The 15,711-nt window shown below is 42.6% G+C and overlaps 1 protein-coding gene and 1 long non-coding RNA gene across 5 annotated transcripts in view; both read left to right on the forward strand.

Moving 5' to 3' along the window:
• Positions 1-15,711, forward strand: part of LOC310744908 (uncharacterized protein) — a 263,309-nt gene that overhangs the window by 198,457 nt on the left and 49,141 nt on the right. The window lies entirely within an intron of this gene.
• The window catches only part of LOC310745061, a 133,706-nt gene that overhangs the window by 3,937 nt on the left and 114,058 nt on the right, over positions 1-15,711 (forward strand). For all 4 annotated transcript variants that reach the window (XR_014539879.1, XR_014539880.1, XR_014539881.1 and 1 more), the window contains one exon: positions 4,202-4,537. This is a non-coding gene — a long non-coding RNA (uncharacterized lncRNA). The remainder of the gene's footprint in view (positions 1-4,201; positions 4,538-15,711) is intronic.

Below are 15,711 nucleotides of genomic sequence, written 5' to 3' on the forward strand. Positions count from 1 at the left end.
AAACCACACCTTTGTGCTACAAATAATTTTGTATATACGAGCCTATGTTGTTTGGGAACCCTAAGTTCCTCTTTATAGATGTGACCAAAGTAACACAGTGTACAGCAACACAGAAGTACCTCCAACATTGCTTCTCATAAGATATGAATGAGTCATAGATTCTCCCTCCCTCTTTCAAGAAGTCCAAGGATTGCAGACTGAGATTAGTCTCGCTTACTACATCTTACATAACATATGGAGGCACCAAGGTCTAGTTTGTACAACACAGCAAGCCTTGGGAAGAGAAAAGCAACTTGTTCTTGGCTACAGCTGATGGTTACTTAAGAGAGAGCTTAACCACAAATCCCAGTTTGGAAAACATGCTAAGTCAACCCTTCAGTTAGCTCAGTGCATTAGGAGGACAAAATAATAATAATAATAATAAAAATAGGCTGGAGGAGGAGCAAAGCAGCCACAACCTCCTCCCCAGAAAGATGCACATTTCCAGGTAATCTGCCATGTGAACCGTGAACCAAGCCTATATTTCCTTTAAAAATTCCTTTTTATAGCTCCATGACCTTAAGAGTTGATTTCTGTCATGTGCAGTGCAAAAAACATGGCGCTGTGGGTTAAACCACAGACCCTAGGACTTGCCGATCAGAAGGTCGGCGGTTTGAATCCCTGCGACGGGGTGAGCTCCCGTTGCTCAGTCCCTGCTCCTGCCAACCTAGCAGTTCGAAAGCACATCAAAGTGCAAGTAGATAAATAGGTACCACTCCAGCGGGAAGGTAAACGGCGTTTCTGTGTGCTGCTCTGGTTCGCCAGAAGCGGCTTAGTCATGCTGGCCGAATGATACGGAAGCTGTACGCCGGCTCCCTCGACCAGTAAAGCGAGATGAGTGCCACAACCCCAGAGTTGGTCACAACTGGATCTAATGGTCAGGGTTCCCTTAAACCCAACCTGAAAGTGCTAAACCCAAGACTAGACCAGAGTTCTGATACATGGCATTTTTATGCAGGAGCTGCTCAAATGGCAGACTTGGACCTTTTAGTACTCCATCGCAGCAGTTTCTCATGAAGTGCTTTTCATGGGCAAAAAACATGCAATAGATCTGGATTGCGTGTGGACTACATAGAAAAAACAAGTTTTCCTTCTCTTTTGATTCCAGAATAAAGTGCCATCTGTAAGCGCAGCCATAGTTACTTTTAAAAAACACTTTCTGTAGCAGTTTGGAATGCAGACACATGTTGTAGAGATGCCATGCATGCCTGTGCAGACATTTTGAAAGAGACAAAAATTTCATTGAGGATTACAAACTTACAACCCTTCTTGCTTGCCTTGTTTGTACCCTGTGGGTTTCTACATCCTCCACAGTGATAGGTGTGACGGCATAGAATACACACACACACACACACACACACACACACACGGTACTGGAATGCAGGTATATTGTATTTTTAAAATGTTGAATTGTGGAAGAAACAAGTACAAGATGCCCACACTCACTGTGACCTCCCTCATAACTCTACACACTTGTTTTCTTTTCCACTGCTCTCTTTAGCATAGGATGGGAAACTGCATTGGGAAGTCTAATGCTATAAAGATAATGGGAAATGTTGGCTTTGTTTCCAGTCACCTTCCTTCTATAGATTCAGCAATCTCCCTACTCTACATAAGCAGTTTGGAACTGCTGCTTAAAGTGCAAATTCTTATTTATTTATTTATTCATTCATTCATTCTGCTTTAGAATTTAGAATATTCATTTATACAACCTTAAAATATCAATGACTTCCCTTCTTCTCTTTCCATGGTTCGTTTTGCATAGCATAAATCCCTGCATATTTTATAGAAACTAAACCATTCAGTATTCCATTATTACTTCCATCAAAACTTATTTGCACTGTTGAATTTATCTTAATTCTGCCAACATTTTCAAGTGCACACAATTTCCTCCCATATATTCAATAAACATTTTTCCAATCTTCTTTAAACAAATGTTCTTCTTGTTCTCTTATTCTATAAGTTAGACCTGCAAGCTGCACATATTCCATCAGTTTAAGTTGCCATTCTTCTTTGGTTGGGACCTCACTTGTTTTCCATTTTTGGGCTAACAAAACACAGGCCACCGTAGTAGCATATATAAATAACCTTTTTTGACACCTGGGAATTTCCATCTGAATTATCTCCAGCAAAAGGACTCTAGTTTGTGTGTGTGTTTTTTGGAAAAGTTCTTTAAAACGTTTTTTCAATTCATTATATTTATCTTTGTTAATTATAATTTTATTAAAAGTGCAAATTCTATTGATATCTACTCAGAAGCAAGTCCTGTTGATTCCAATGGGGCTTTCTCCCAGTTAAGTGTTTATAGGACTTCAGCCTGAAGTTATTTATTTGTCTGAGATGGCTTCCTTACTCAACATAATTCTGTGCTGTGGCTCATGGGGGTAGTGTTTGTTGATGGATGACTGGCTCCTGCTAGCCACCTCTTCCCTTCCCAAAGTGCCAAGAACTGATGCTCAGCTGCACTGAAGCATTTTAAATATGGAACAGTCAAAAGTTGGGCAGGGTTAAAACACAGCTGATGGTGGCTGACCTGTTTACTGTAGCAGGACTCATTGCCAGGAATTATCATGATTTAAATGGCTCTATCAGAATATTCTCCAGTTCTGATGTTGAATGTTAAAGCCTTTCTGTGGGAAATATATACTGAGGGACAAAATAGAAAAGATCAATATCAAACTTTTGTGACTGACCAACTGTTGCCACCATAAAAGTCATTCTGAACCATTTTAATTGCTTTCCCCCTGTCTCATTAAACAATTGTAGTGTTGCCTCGCCACCTTGTGGCAAACTCACAAAACTAATATTTCTCGTTCAACTCACACCACTTAAGATTTCGTTGTGCAGTGTGCTGGAATAATCAGAATGGAATAAAAAATATTGCTAAAACTTGCAATTTGGGCAGGTTTTTTTCTGCATAAAAAGATCATTCGCTGGTTTCTAAATAGAATAGATAAAGGGATTTCATGTTAATATATATATGTGTGTGTGCGTGCCATTTATTACTTGTGCATACTGCCACCTGCTGTTATACTGAAAACAAATTGTTACATTTTGAATTTGCCTACCCTGCTGTCCTCCATATGTTACTGGACTCAAACTCCCATCAGTCCCAGGGATGCCGGGAGTTGGTAGTCCGGCGACCTCTGGAGGGCAATGGTCTGCTCAGTACTGGTCTCCTTAACTTAAGCCTAGAAAGTAGATCTCCAGATTTAAAGACATTTTACTGTACTTGGAAGGAAGCTCCAAGTCACTGGATCTTGCTTCCAAGAGGACATTGGATCAAGTTACACAATTCCAATTTTACAAATGGGGAACATGAAACTATGCTGCAGCAACTTGCCAAATGCTATTTTAGTCATTTGAATCCTACCTTTAAAAGTGCCTCTTCTCAGACCGACTCATTTATGACACATGTATGCTGGCCTTAGGGATGCGGGTGGCGCTGTGGGTTAAACCACAGAGCCTAGGACTTGCTGATCAGAAGGTTGGCGGTTCGAATCCCCACGACGGGGTGAGCTCCCGTTGCTCGGTCCCTGCTCCTGCCAACCTAGCAGTTCGAAAGCATGTCAAAGTGCAAGTAGATAAATAGGTACTGCTCCGGTGGGAAGGTAAACGGCGTTTCCGTGTGCTGCTCTGGTTTCACGAGAAGCAGCTTAGTCATGCTGGCCACATGACCTGGAAGCTGTACACCGGCTCCCTTGGCCAATAAAGCGAGATGAGTGCCACAACCCGAGTCGGTCACGACTGGACCTAATGGTCAGGGGTCCCTTTACCTTTATGCTGGCCTTAGCTTTTGGGACTCGTCTGCCAGCTGTACTAGACAGGGATCTAGCTGGGAGAAGGGGATGTTGTTCTACTATCTCCTTTTCCCTGCTGTGTAATCCTAGGGAGCCATTGCAAGGTGAAGATGATGTCTTAGACTCCACAAACGCCTTGCTTCTCATGTTCACCTTTTCCTTGGGGAAGGAAAAACAAAGAGACCAGGTGAAGCCAGAGAGTTCTCAGGCCAAGTCTACTTGCAGTGGTAACTGCAATATTTCTCTATAGATTGCCCAGAACAAGGTAGCTAGCACCCTTGTTAATGAAATTAAATAAACACTACTTTCTGGAACCCAGGGTGCAACTGGCTGAATACAATATAGATTTTTGTGTCTTGCAGATCAAGATAACAAGAGAGAAAATCCCCTTATTGTGCTAAGTAGTGCACAGCTTTGAAGAGTAGCAGAGAAGCCATATAAGGTTTGCATTGTGACATCATCTCATCATTATAACTGCCTACCTAGCTTTATGACATCAACCTATCTATGAGAGCCAGTTATTTAGAGAAAAATCTACTGTCATATTCAGCTGAAAACTGCCTCCCTTGGAATGCTGTCTCCTACTAATGCCACTTTCAGGGGCAATAAGCTACCGCAATAACTGAAATATCGCCTCTCTGCATATACCAAGGCCCTGAGATCATCTTGTGGTGTCAGACGGATGGTGTCATGAACAGGTAGGACAATAGGAAGGAGGAAGTAGGTCCTGGAGTGGGGTATAGCTGGGACTGGGACACATTGGGCAAGCTGGGGGTGGTGAAGGAGAGGTTGGCATAGGAAGTACTCATGGGGTGATAGAGGATGGCAGGGGGATGGGGGTCAGTGCGCAGGAACCAGAGCAGTAGGGACCATCAAGAGAGTCAGAGAGGCTCCTGTCTCCACAAACATGGCAGACTGAGGTATAGGAAGCAGTGGAAGGTATGCTCAAGGAGAATGAGACTGGCAAGGGCCTACAGCCCAGCTCCTTAGCTGTCCAGGTGGGGCTCACTAACTCTGGGAGGAGGTGTGTGATTCCTTAGCTGGAGTAGGCTCAGAACAGGTGAGGGTCACATGCCTCATCAAACCCAGATGCTGCAATCAGCATGCAAGGTATAAAACGGCCGCAGAGCTGAGGTGCTGTGTCTGCTCAACTGCCCATTTTGATGGACCTCAGCTTGGAAGCATTAGGATCTCTATGGGACTGTGCTTTGATTTGGACTTTGGACACATGGATTGACCCTGCATCAGGAGCTTGACATACTGATTTGCTGCCAGGTAAGCCAGGGGTTCAAGACAGGTGGCAACACGTGGATGGGTCTTTTCTGCAGTGGCCTCCCATTTGTAGAATGGTCTCCCTCGGGAGGTTCAGCGGGTGCTTTCATTATCTTCTTCTTTTTTGGTGATCACTCGTAGCCAAGTAAGATTGTCTTCTATAAATACGGTTTTAAAAGTGAGTCCGTAAGTGACCGTGGAGCCAATTCTGGAGCCGCAAGTCCTTCCACAGTGGGGACGTAGGTTTCTGGGCGGGAGTTGATCATGGTGAGGGTTTATCAAGCGTGCCTTCCTCTTAGCACGTTTCTCCCTTTCGTCCTGAGCTTGAGTGATCAAAACCCGTGAGACCTTTGGTGAAGGCTGTTCTCCAATTGGAGCACTTACAGGCCAGTGTTTCCCTTTAGGCGCCAGGCAACAACCTTCCTCTTCAACCAGGCCTTTCAAAATGTGTTGTGGTTGGGGGGATTATTGGGTTGTCTTTGTTTTTATTATGTATCATGTGTTTTTGTATTGTGATTTTGTGCTGCGAACCGCTGTGAGAACTACGGGTATAGGGTAGTATACAAAACTACTACTACTAATACCTAGGGGGAGATTTTAAGCAGAAAAAAGACAGGAAGAGTGCTTTCCAGATCAAGGTCTCACAGCTTCTTTCTTCTAAAAGTTGTATAGTTACTTATCTTTTTGGCTCCTTATCTCCTTGGCTCACATAACTCCATATCCAACATTTCTCAGATGTGTTACAGAAAAATCTAGGTGCGAGGCTGCTCAGTCACCCAGCTCATTGGGCAGAGCCTGCGGGTCTCTGTGGAATAAAGGAAGGAGTCCAGCCACCAACCAGAGCAAATAGCTGTAGACCAAAGTTTAGTGCGCAACAGGTTCAAAGAGGAATTTTGAACCCCGAGGATGGGGTGACAAGGACTTTTAAAAATTTCCCACCATATCCCAGAATACAGTTCATACAGCATCATTGCTACATCATTGCTACATCACTGACATGTCACAAAAGGGGAGGGGTAGACAGGGGTTACGCTAGTTAAACCTTGGCTAACATGCCCAAACAAGTCCTTGGTACAAGATTAGCATAAGCAGACATGTCAGGGCAAGACCCAGGTATAAGATTAGCATAGGCAAACACCTCTGAAGTCCCACCACCCAAAGTACAATAGAACTTCCTTTGCATGTCTGGACCCCTGGGCAAGTCTGGTGATGGGATTAGGCTTTCCTTGGCCAACAATCAGCTCAGCAGTTGTCACCTCTAGGCACTTCCTGGAGTCCCTTTTCCAAGGGCAAAATAGCGTTGGAATGGAGGAAACTGGCAAAGGAGTTGATTTTGTATGATTTTTAAAGCTAGGTAACTTCCCTGAACTGTCAAGTCGAAAGGATGCATTTATGCATAATATCTGTAACATTTAACAACTTTAAAGATGTCCCCCCCGTAATTTCCATAACAGATGAAAATAGAGATATTCTAAGGAAAAGTAGGGCATTCTAGGATCATATCAGAAACTGGGATGGCTTCTGTAAATCCAAGACTGTTCATGGAAAATAGGGACACTTGGTGGGTCTGGTGTACTCTGTTCTTCTTTATTTCCAGCTCTGATCTGTAGAAAAGAGGACAATTTAAAGCTATGGAATCAGAATACCTTGTTAACAGCCCCATTCCTCCTGCTACTGCATGTTCAGGCAGTGTTGTTTTATACTTTACTCAATTTTTGTGGAATCACAGCAGCTGTGGGGGATATCAATATTCCTCAATGGGGGCAGACAGTATAGGAGTTTGCTTTTGCTCTATGATTGCACTTCTTATCACATAATGTAGCCATGAGATTACATTAGCCGCAAACTTTGCAGTACTCTCTCAATTTAATTTAATTGACAATGACAAAAATAAAATTCAAATGATCCCTTGATCCCTCAGACTCAAGGAAAACGAGCAATTTGTAAGCAATACTGCATTTGGAAATATCTGGGTGTTGTGATTGTATACACCCCCACCCACATCAACCATGTGGGGTCTTAACACCAGCATTCCACCCAATACTCTCTCACTCTGGCTGATGTGAACTGCTCAAGGTCTCACACGGATGTTATTGCAGACTTCTGGCCTCTGGAATTTTAGATGTTCTCTGCCATTAAGTTAGGGCTCATCATGAGATGGTAGTGATACATGGTTGATGACTGTTAATATTGTCAGGATACAACCATCTAGTGAGTTTTAGAGGCTTCCTCATGGGACTTTTCCATTTCCTTAATTCTTGCTACAAGGACTCATCAAATGTGACTTCCCTTTGCGACATTTGCCCTTTCCAGAGCCTCCTTTTCCGTGGTGGGGCAGATCTCATTGCATTCATATTGGTGGGGGAGAGACCAACCTCAATATTTAGTTCATCCTCTATCACCCCCCACTCTCTGCAAAGCAATTAGTTCCTTTTTAAACCTATACACTTAAAAAAAGAAGTTCATTCTTCGTTTTAGATACTGTACTTTCATTTGGAAAATGCAGTATTAACTAGTATTGAGTGCCACCTGGTGGTTGAAGTCAGGTAAGACATTAAGCAAACCAGTTTCTAAGAAGCACTGTTTGCCTAACACTAGAGCGGAATAAGCACATCAATGAATACAACAGAAATAAGTACATTTCTCCTCAGTCTGTTGCGTCTAATCCTGCAAAATGATGTATTATGCCCAGTATTTAACACTTCAGTTTGAATCAGAGAGCTAAATACAAGGTATAATATTCCTTCTCCCCACACCCTTAGTGTCGTGAAAAACAAAATCAGCATAATATAGACTGTGACAAAAGTGATCTGGCAAACTTGACAGCTGGGCCTGAGAAGCTGTCTGTCAAGTGAGAGTGAGGGATAGACTCCTTAATAGAATCTAAGGGTGGTGTTGGGCTCACTGACATTTTGGACTTGTTAGCTGGGAGAGAAGGCAGTCAGCCCAAGAAACAGAAGTTAGATGATTTCCTCTAAGTCTTTTCTTGAAACATGCATAATTCTCATAGCCCTTAAATGACTACTGGGGTAGAAATAAGGTAGCTAGAAATTATAATTAGTTTGTCTCTCTTGGTTTTGAGTGTAGGTACACTATATCCTTATTTTTCATCTGCAAACATTTGAGTCTACAGTGGTACCTCGGGTTAAATACTTAATTCGTTCCGGAGGTCCATTCTTAACCTGAAACTGTTCTTAACCTGAAGCACCACTTTAGCTAATGGAGTCTCCTGCTGCTGCTGTGCCGCCGGAGCAAGATTTCTGTTCTCATCCTGAAGCAAAGTTCTTAACCCAAGGTAATATTTCTGGGTTAGCGGAGTCTGTAACCTGAAGCATATGTAACCCGAGGTACCACTGTATAATGAGGGATGCTCCATTTGGGGAGGTAAGTGAAACTATAGTTTGCCTCCTGCTTGGAGAAAGCTTTCCCTGCCATCCTCCTCTGTGACATTACCTTTGACAAAGCCTACTGCTCGCAGCCCACCTAGAGAAATGTGCCCAAACAGGGCAGTATTAATTCATCAGAGTCTTAATGGTTTTTTTAATCTGAAATATCATAATCATATCTGAAGAAGTGTGCATGCACACGAAAGTTTATACCAGAAAAAACTTAGTTGGTCTACAAGGTGCTACTGGACAATTTTTTATTATTATGATTATGATTATGATTATTATTTCGACTGCGTCAGACCAACATGGCTACCTACCTGAATCTGAAATATCACGTCTGTTAGACTTTGCAAAACAACTGTATGAACAGTTTTCTCATTTGCATTTTGGCAATAGAAAGTGTAAGCACAGTAACTTTTTAAATTTGTGAACAGGTGACTGTATTATTACCTAGCGTTTTCCAGCACACTTTCTGTGAAGGTTATGCAGGACAGCTAATAAGTCGAGGCTGCATGTTGGCCAGCAATGCTCCTTACAGTATCTCTACCTTAGGCTGTCCATGCATCTTGCTATGTTAGTTGAGTGCTGTTAGAGGATTTGTTTGTTTCCAGTGACTTGATGTTGTTATCACAACTGATTGTGAGCATATGCCATAAACTATTTGTGATTATTATGGCTTTCCACCCCTGCAAGTATCAGTTTAAGGAAATGTGTCTTTGGCAAGGTGTCTGGGTTTCAGCGGTTGTATATCAGCAGTTAAATCAATCTGAAACTGTTCATGGTTGGATGTGTTAACCACATGTGAAAATATGACTCACAGTTGGAATTTTCCGTGTTTTAATATATTTGTGCTGCTTGCATGGCTGTTGGGCCACTCTGTTGTATTCTATATGCAAGTCACAAGCCTTTGTTAAATTCCGTGACCTTTGGACTTTTGAAAAGGAAACACGGACCACGTCTTTTTGTATTTTCCTGGAGCTGGGCTGAAGGGACGGGTCCTAGGCAGTAGGGCTCAGAACCTTCCCCAGCAGCGGGACAGAGGGTTCAGGCCAGGATCAGCCTCTTGGGGCAGCTTAGGGGAATCCTTTTGAAAAGTTCTGCCAGTAGGAAAAGAAAGCTAAAACTCAGTTAGGAGCAAGGACAGCATATCGTAGTGCTGTAGCTTGGGTTGCCAGTGCCCAGACCACATGGGGGAAAGAGCGAAACGGACAAACTACGCATGCACATTCAACTGCCTAATGGCGTCTACAACACCAGTGAGATTGCAGCTGCAGAGATAAGAAAAGTTGTTCCATTGTCTGGAGAGGTCACTTCCTGGTTTGCATGGATAAGCTGTTTTCAGTGGGGTCCAGTGGCTGAAGCACACAGCCGAATTGAGGCAGCACCAGGTGTTGAAATTTTGCGGCACTAACAATTTTGTGCCCAGGGCAACCACCCCTTTGCCTCCCTCACGCTACGCCACTGACATATTGTACATTATGGATGTCAAAATCCTATCTAGCACCTTTATATGTTACATTTTCTGTGTGATCTCTTGTTACCAATTCCCATGGGGACACACAATGATTTTTTAAAAAACAAAACAAAAACCTTAAACATTTGCTGTATATACAACCAGCAGCGCAAACTTAACTAACTTACATACTAGAAACTTGGCAACCAAATGCTTGGCAGAGTTGTACCCAATGCCTATATATTGTGATAGGAATTTTGAGGTCTTAGATATATGGTAATGTTCATAAGCGTACCAACCAAGCATGTACATAGATCAGCACAGGAAGACCGAACTGGAACCATTTTGACTCCTAAACTGAGCAAATGTTTTCTCTGCAAGGTCAAAGTGGGAAACCTCCCATTGTCTCTTTCCTCACAAATCCTGTCTTAAGGGCACATTTAAGATATGAATAGGGTGTGAGCCTGTGACTTGGCCCAGGAACTAAGTATTTATCATTACAAAAGACTAGCCAGGCTCCCCAGGAAATCCAATCAAGTAACCTGCCAGACAGGAGATAAACGACGACAGGAGAAAAACATTTAAATTTCTGTTTTAAAGACCACCTTTTCTGTGATGTAGGTATGATGTATCTGAGGGGGTGGCCTTAGGTTACACCCCTTCTGTGATGTATGTGTGATGTTTCTGGGGGTGGTCTTGATCTACAGGGTGGCAATTTCAAAAGTCTTTATAAGGCCTTGCGCGCCATTTTTCTGGGTTCCTCCTCCTCTCCTGCGGGTGAGGGGAGCACCCTGTTGCAACAGTTCAATAAAGATCAAGCTTACTAGCTGCTTTGCTTCTCAATATTCTCTGGTTGGCCTCTGTTATCTTCTCCTACCAAAAGGGAACCTATGTAAGGACTCTATATGGGCTCTTGGATACCTCATAAGGGAAAAGGGCAATTTTTGTTTACAACAATATCTATATGTAGGATATATAGGGTTTGGATACAGTGGATTTATCCCTCTGCCTCCTCCCAATGGTTGTGGGGTGCAAAATTGTTAGGCATGCAAAATTTTCCTGGGAGATTGCAGATGCCTTAGGCAGTTGAATGTGCATGCATACGCTGTTCCTTCATATTGCTACAGTTCAAAAACAACTGCCCTGCTCTTCCCCCATCTCCTTTGCTCCTCTAGGGTTTCCCACCTGAAACATGGGAGGCAAGACATCATACTACATGGCATCCATGGTCTCTCCTTTTGCTCAAGTTTCTGCCATCCGTTCTCTAACACTCTGTCCCCCTTTCTGTTTCCTAGAGCTAGGGATGGGCAAAGAAAGAACAGAGCAGTGACTTCACAATCCTATCAGCCAGTAGGGAGCATTTCATCCTTCCTGCTGAACTTTATAGTTCTCGGCTATCATTTCAGTACTTTTTAATGAAACCCGTAACCAGGGGTGTAGTGTGGGGGGTGCTAGGGTGGCCATGGCACACATTTTTGAGGGAGTGCAAACCAAGGGCTGCACTGGTCAGCTGGGCTTCCTCCTGTGTGGATGGGCAGGCGGCTCAATGTGTCCCCACTTTGCTCTGGTGGGGGTAGAGTTGCTCTGTCAGGATTGGCAGTGAGGGCTGGGATGGTGCCCCGTGTGTACCTAGGCACCCTAGGTACACCCTAGGCTCGCCCTAGGCACCAGCAACCAACGCTACACCACTGCCTCTAACCAGCTATTGGACCAATTGTTCTTTCCTTCTGTAAGTTTTGACGGAGTAACTTGACAACAAATTATATTCAAAATTAAGGAGACACCCCCTCCAATTAGGAAAATAGTGCAGTGGGAAAGGCTTAAAGCACCCAGAACTAGGGGCTGATCCAAATTGAGACTTTTCATCCCCACCCCACTAAAGAGTTACCACGAATGTTTAAAAATCCACGCTGGATGCTATTCATAGATGTATTGTGTCATGTTTTGTTTGGCCCCTGTTCAGAGAGCAGTTGGACATTTCCCCCCCCCCCCCTTTCCTCCCTTTGGCCATTATATAGCATCTTTCCCCATTCAGTTATTTGCACTAATTTGCTAGTACGGTTGCCAAAGTAAAGTCTCCTGGATAAAAGAAAAATGCTCTATACATTTGCTCCCCAACTTATTTTTCCACCCTAGACATTTAGTAATAAACAGTTAATGCTTGATTCCATATAGCAGCTGGATAAATGAGAAAATTGTTTGACTCTCTGATGTTGCTATCTTCCCGTGCATTTCCCATCTCCACCCCTTGATGCTTCATTTAATACATATATCAACTGCTTTAGGGTAAGCCCTTGGGTTTGCAAGTAAATTACAGTAAATCACAAATAATTGGTATTCACCACTCCAGTAGCAATTTCACACCATGGCTAAGCCCTGTTACATTTCCCCCAAAGGGTTTCAAGTACCTTGGAATATTTATCCCATCGTCCATGCAAAGTATTTCAAAATGACTCATTTTCTGAATGTTAAGTATTGTGGCATTCTATGATTTTTTCCCCCATCCTCCCCCTTCTTAATATTTCCCATGAGACTGAAAAATACTGAAATTCCTCTGAGTTTTGAAAAGGGTGGATTTTAATTAACTGCCCAAGAGAAGTTTTACAGCATGGACTGTTTAGGCTCAAGTGGTGTTAATACATTCCTACATAACACCTTCATAATGGTTTCTTCATATTAGTTTCAAAGAAGGCGTGTGAGTCTATATAACTCTTGCACTATTTAATGAGGCTTTTTTATTCTTACAAGTTATTTGAAAACATTTTTTCTATGCTATTTTTGGCGTATAATATTTTTTTGTACTCGCAATTCATTTTCATAATCACCTCATAATCATTTTCATAATAATCGCCACATATTTGTGTTGAAAATGTTGTATGGAATTATGAAATGCCACAGATAATTATGAATAGCCTGAGGTGTGTGAATAGAATTTTGAAACTGCTGTTGGGTGGCGACGCCCTTGCGATCCCTTCCTCATTCCACAATCATTCAGTCCACCGGTCTTCACCTAGTGGGTCACAAACTGAGGGTGGGGGATTTTCAAGGCTAGGGCAAAATGCATCCCCCCAAATCTCTGTATCTAGCTCATGGGAGTCTCCTTAGGCAATGCCCCTTCACTAGACCTACTCCATACACCTGTCAAGTAACTTGGCCTGGCTGTGAAATGTCCTTGAATTGTGCCAATGCCTGGATGGAGAGGTGCACGCAAGTGTAGAAACATCTAACTGAAATGTAGAAGAGTCACATCCATTGTTCCACCCACTTTTGCCTCTGCTCAGCTTCACTAATGTGTAACCCCGAAATTTTGGATACCCTCTAAATCGATGCCCATGTTTTGTGCTCATTTTGTGTCACATTTAAGATTAGCCAATTCAGGCTTCAAGACTTATCTGGGAGTCATCATCATGGAACTTAGTGGGGCTTACTGCTGACTTCTGAGTGAGGTATGCAGGACCGGATTTAGGTTTGATGAGGCCCTAAGCTACTGAAGGTAATGGGGCCCTTTATATGTCCTTTGTCAACAACAAATTGTTGCTGGTTTTTTGTGTTGAATATGCTATATGGTCATTTACAGACCTAATAGATATCTAAAGCCATTTTATTTGTTTTTTATTTTATATTTTGGAAATGTACATCCAGGTTTTTTTCCTTTACATTTTTGGGGCCCGCCAAGAGAGTGGGGCCATAAACTATAGCTTGTTTAGCACATACGTAAATCTGGCACTGGACGTATGGTTATTGTGACATTAACCCGCAGTAGAAATTTTGGCAGCAGGAACCCCTCCTACACCAAGTTTAGACATTTCTCAGTTTATTTAGGCACTAACTACATGTTCAACTCCAGTACTTTTGTGTCCACACTTTTGCAAGGGAGGTGGATGGGAAGAAAACCAGTACACATGACCTCCTTGGCCACAGACCACCCCACCAGGTTCAGGGGCTGCTAGCCATTACTGAATAAAGTTTTTGTTTTGCTAGCTTCCTGAGAAGCACTTCCTCTTCTAAGCCTTTCATGGTGGTTGAGACTAGCATACCCCTCAACCACCTTGTTTTAGGGAGGACATTCCGGAATTGCAGAAGGCACCTGAAATGGATCCCAATTGGATCCCAAAATGTTCTGTTTTCTGTCCTGGTACCCTAGTGTGAGTTAGCTGGCTCCCGTGTGAGCTCAGGATCACAAAACGCTTGTTTTTTGGTCTTGCACTCTCCTGCAAATCTGCTGGTTCCCATGAGAGATTGGAACCCAAAAATGGGCGTGGCAATTTTGATCAGCTGTATGGAGAGTATGGATTAGGATTTTTCCAATTTTTGAATCCATGAATTCAGATACGATATTTTAAAGTCTGTTTCCCCAAGCTCTTTCCTAAGTTCCAGGGTATGTTGAACTTTGAAAGCATAGGCTGAAACCAACTAGATTTAGATTCTATTTTACCCACTGAACTCAAGCTTCCATGTTTTGCTACGAGAAACACTTGAATCAATCAACCACATAGATTAGCTCAACAACCCTGGGAAAGAAGGCCTTCGTTTTTCTTCCATGCTTTCAGAGCAGAGATTGGTGAGAATGAAATCAACAATAAGAGTTCAATACAAATCCTTTTGTGGACTCTGGTATGAGGAAGAGAGCTTCAAGGCCTGTCACTACTAGCAGGAGATAATCTTAAAGGGTAGGAAGAAGAAAATGCTTTACTTGCAGATGAAAGAGGAATGCCTGCTGTGAAGTATTATATAAATGTTGAAGATGCTGGAAAGATGCCAGAACTCCTTCGATATACAGACTAGAGCCACAAGACACACAGCTGCACTCCCACTGAGTGGTTTAGGGGGAAACCATCCAGGAATTGTACCAAGAACAGCTACAGTAAGTGTTAGAAGAAGTCTTTCATGAAAAGAGTCAGAATAGAAGACCATTCGTATATTGTATTTATAACACCCACTGGCTTGCCGTCATTCAAAGTAATGACAGTTTAACGAGCGTCTGGGATACTAACTTGAGGAATACCAAGGCAAATTCATTGCTTTTAAGTCTCTGTTACACACACACACACACACACACACACACACACACTACAAGCATGTATCAATTTAATATTGCTAACACTTTAGACTTTCACCCAAAGAATCCTGGAAAATATGGTTTGGCAAAATGCTAAAAATTCTGATTTAGAGATTGCTAGTCTCCCCACCTTTAAAACATAAAAAAACAAGGTTTGAAATTGGGAACAGTGAGTGTTAAACCGTATGCTCTGTGTGAATATGTACTAATACTATCATCAGCAATAGAAAGGTCATGCAGTTGTGTAACAGAGCACAATTTTACCAGTGTACATTTTTAAATCAAAGTATTAAAATGTATTTGCTTCTTTTCCGACAAAGGGAAGAAGATAAAATAGGAGGGGGAAAAGATTTGGGGGAAGGAAAAGGGAGGACCAAATATTTTCGGACATGAGAAGGAGAAAGGGCCACTGAAAATGCAGTTGGAAAGAGACGAAGACCAAGAGAGATAATGTCATGGAATCTCCAAGAGGGGAGGGAACTGATGAGGGTGGGAGATTTTTTCTTAGTAGATTTAGCAGATCGAGATACAGTGGTACCTTGGGTTAAGTACTTAATTCGTTCCGGAGGTCCGTTCCTAACCTGAAACTGTTCTTAACCTGAAGCACCACTTTAGCTAATGGGGCCTCCTGCTGCTGCCGTGCCGCTGGAGCACGATTTCTGTTCTCATCCTGAAGCAAAGTTCTTAACCCAAGGTACT

Source organism: Podarcis filfolensis (assembly GCF_964270895.1).
Source record: "Podarcis filfolensis genome assembly, chromosome: 11".
Classification (NCBI taxonomy): Eukaryota; Metazoa; Chordata; class Lepidosauria; order Squamata; family Lacertidae; genus Podarcis; species Podarcis filfolensis.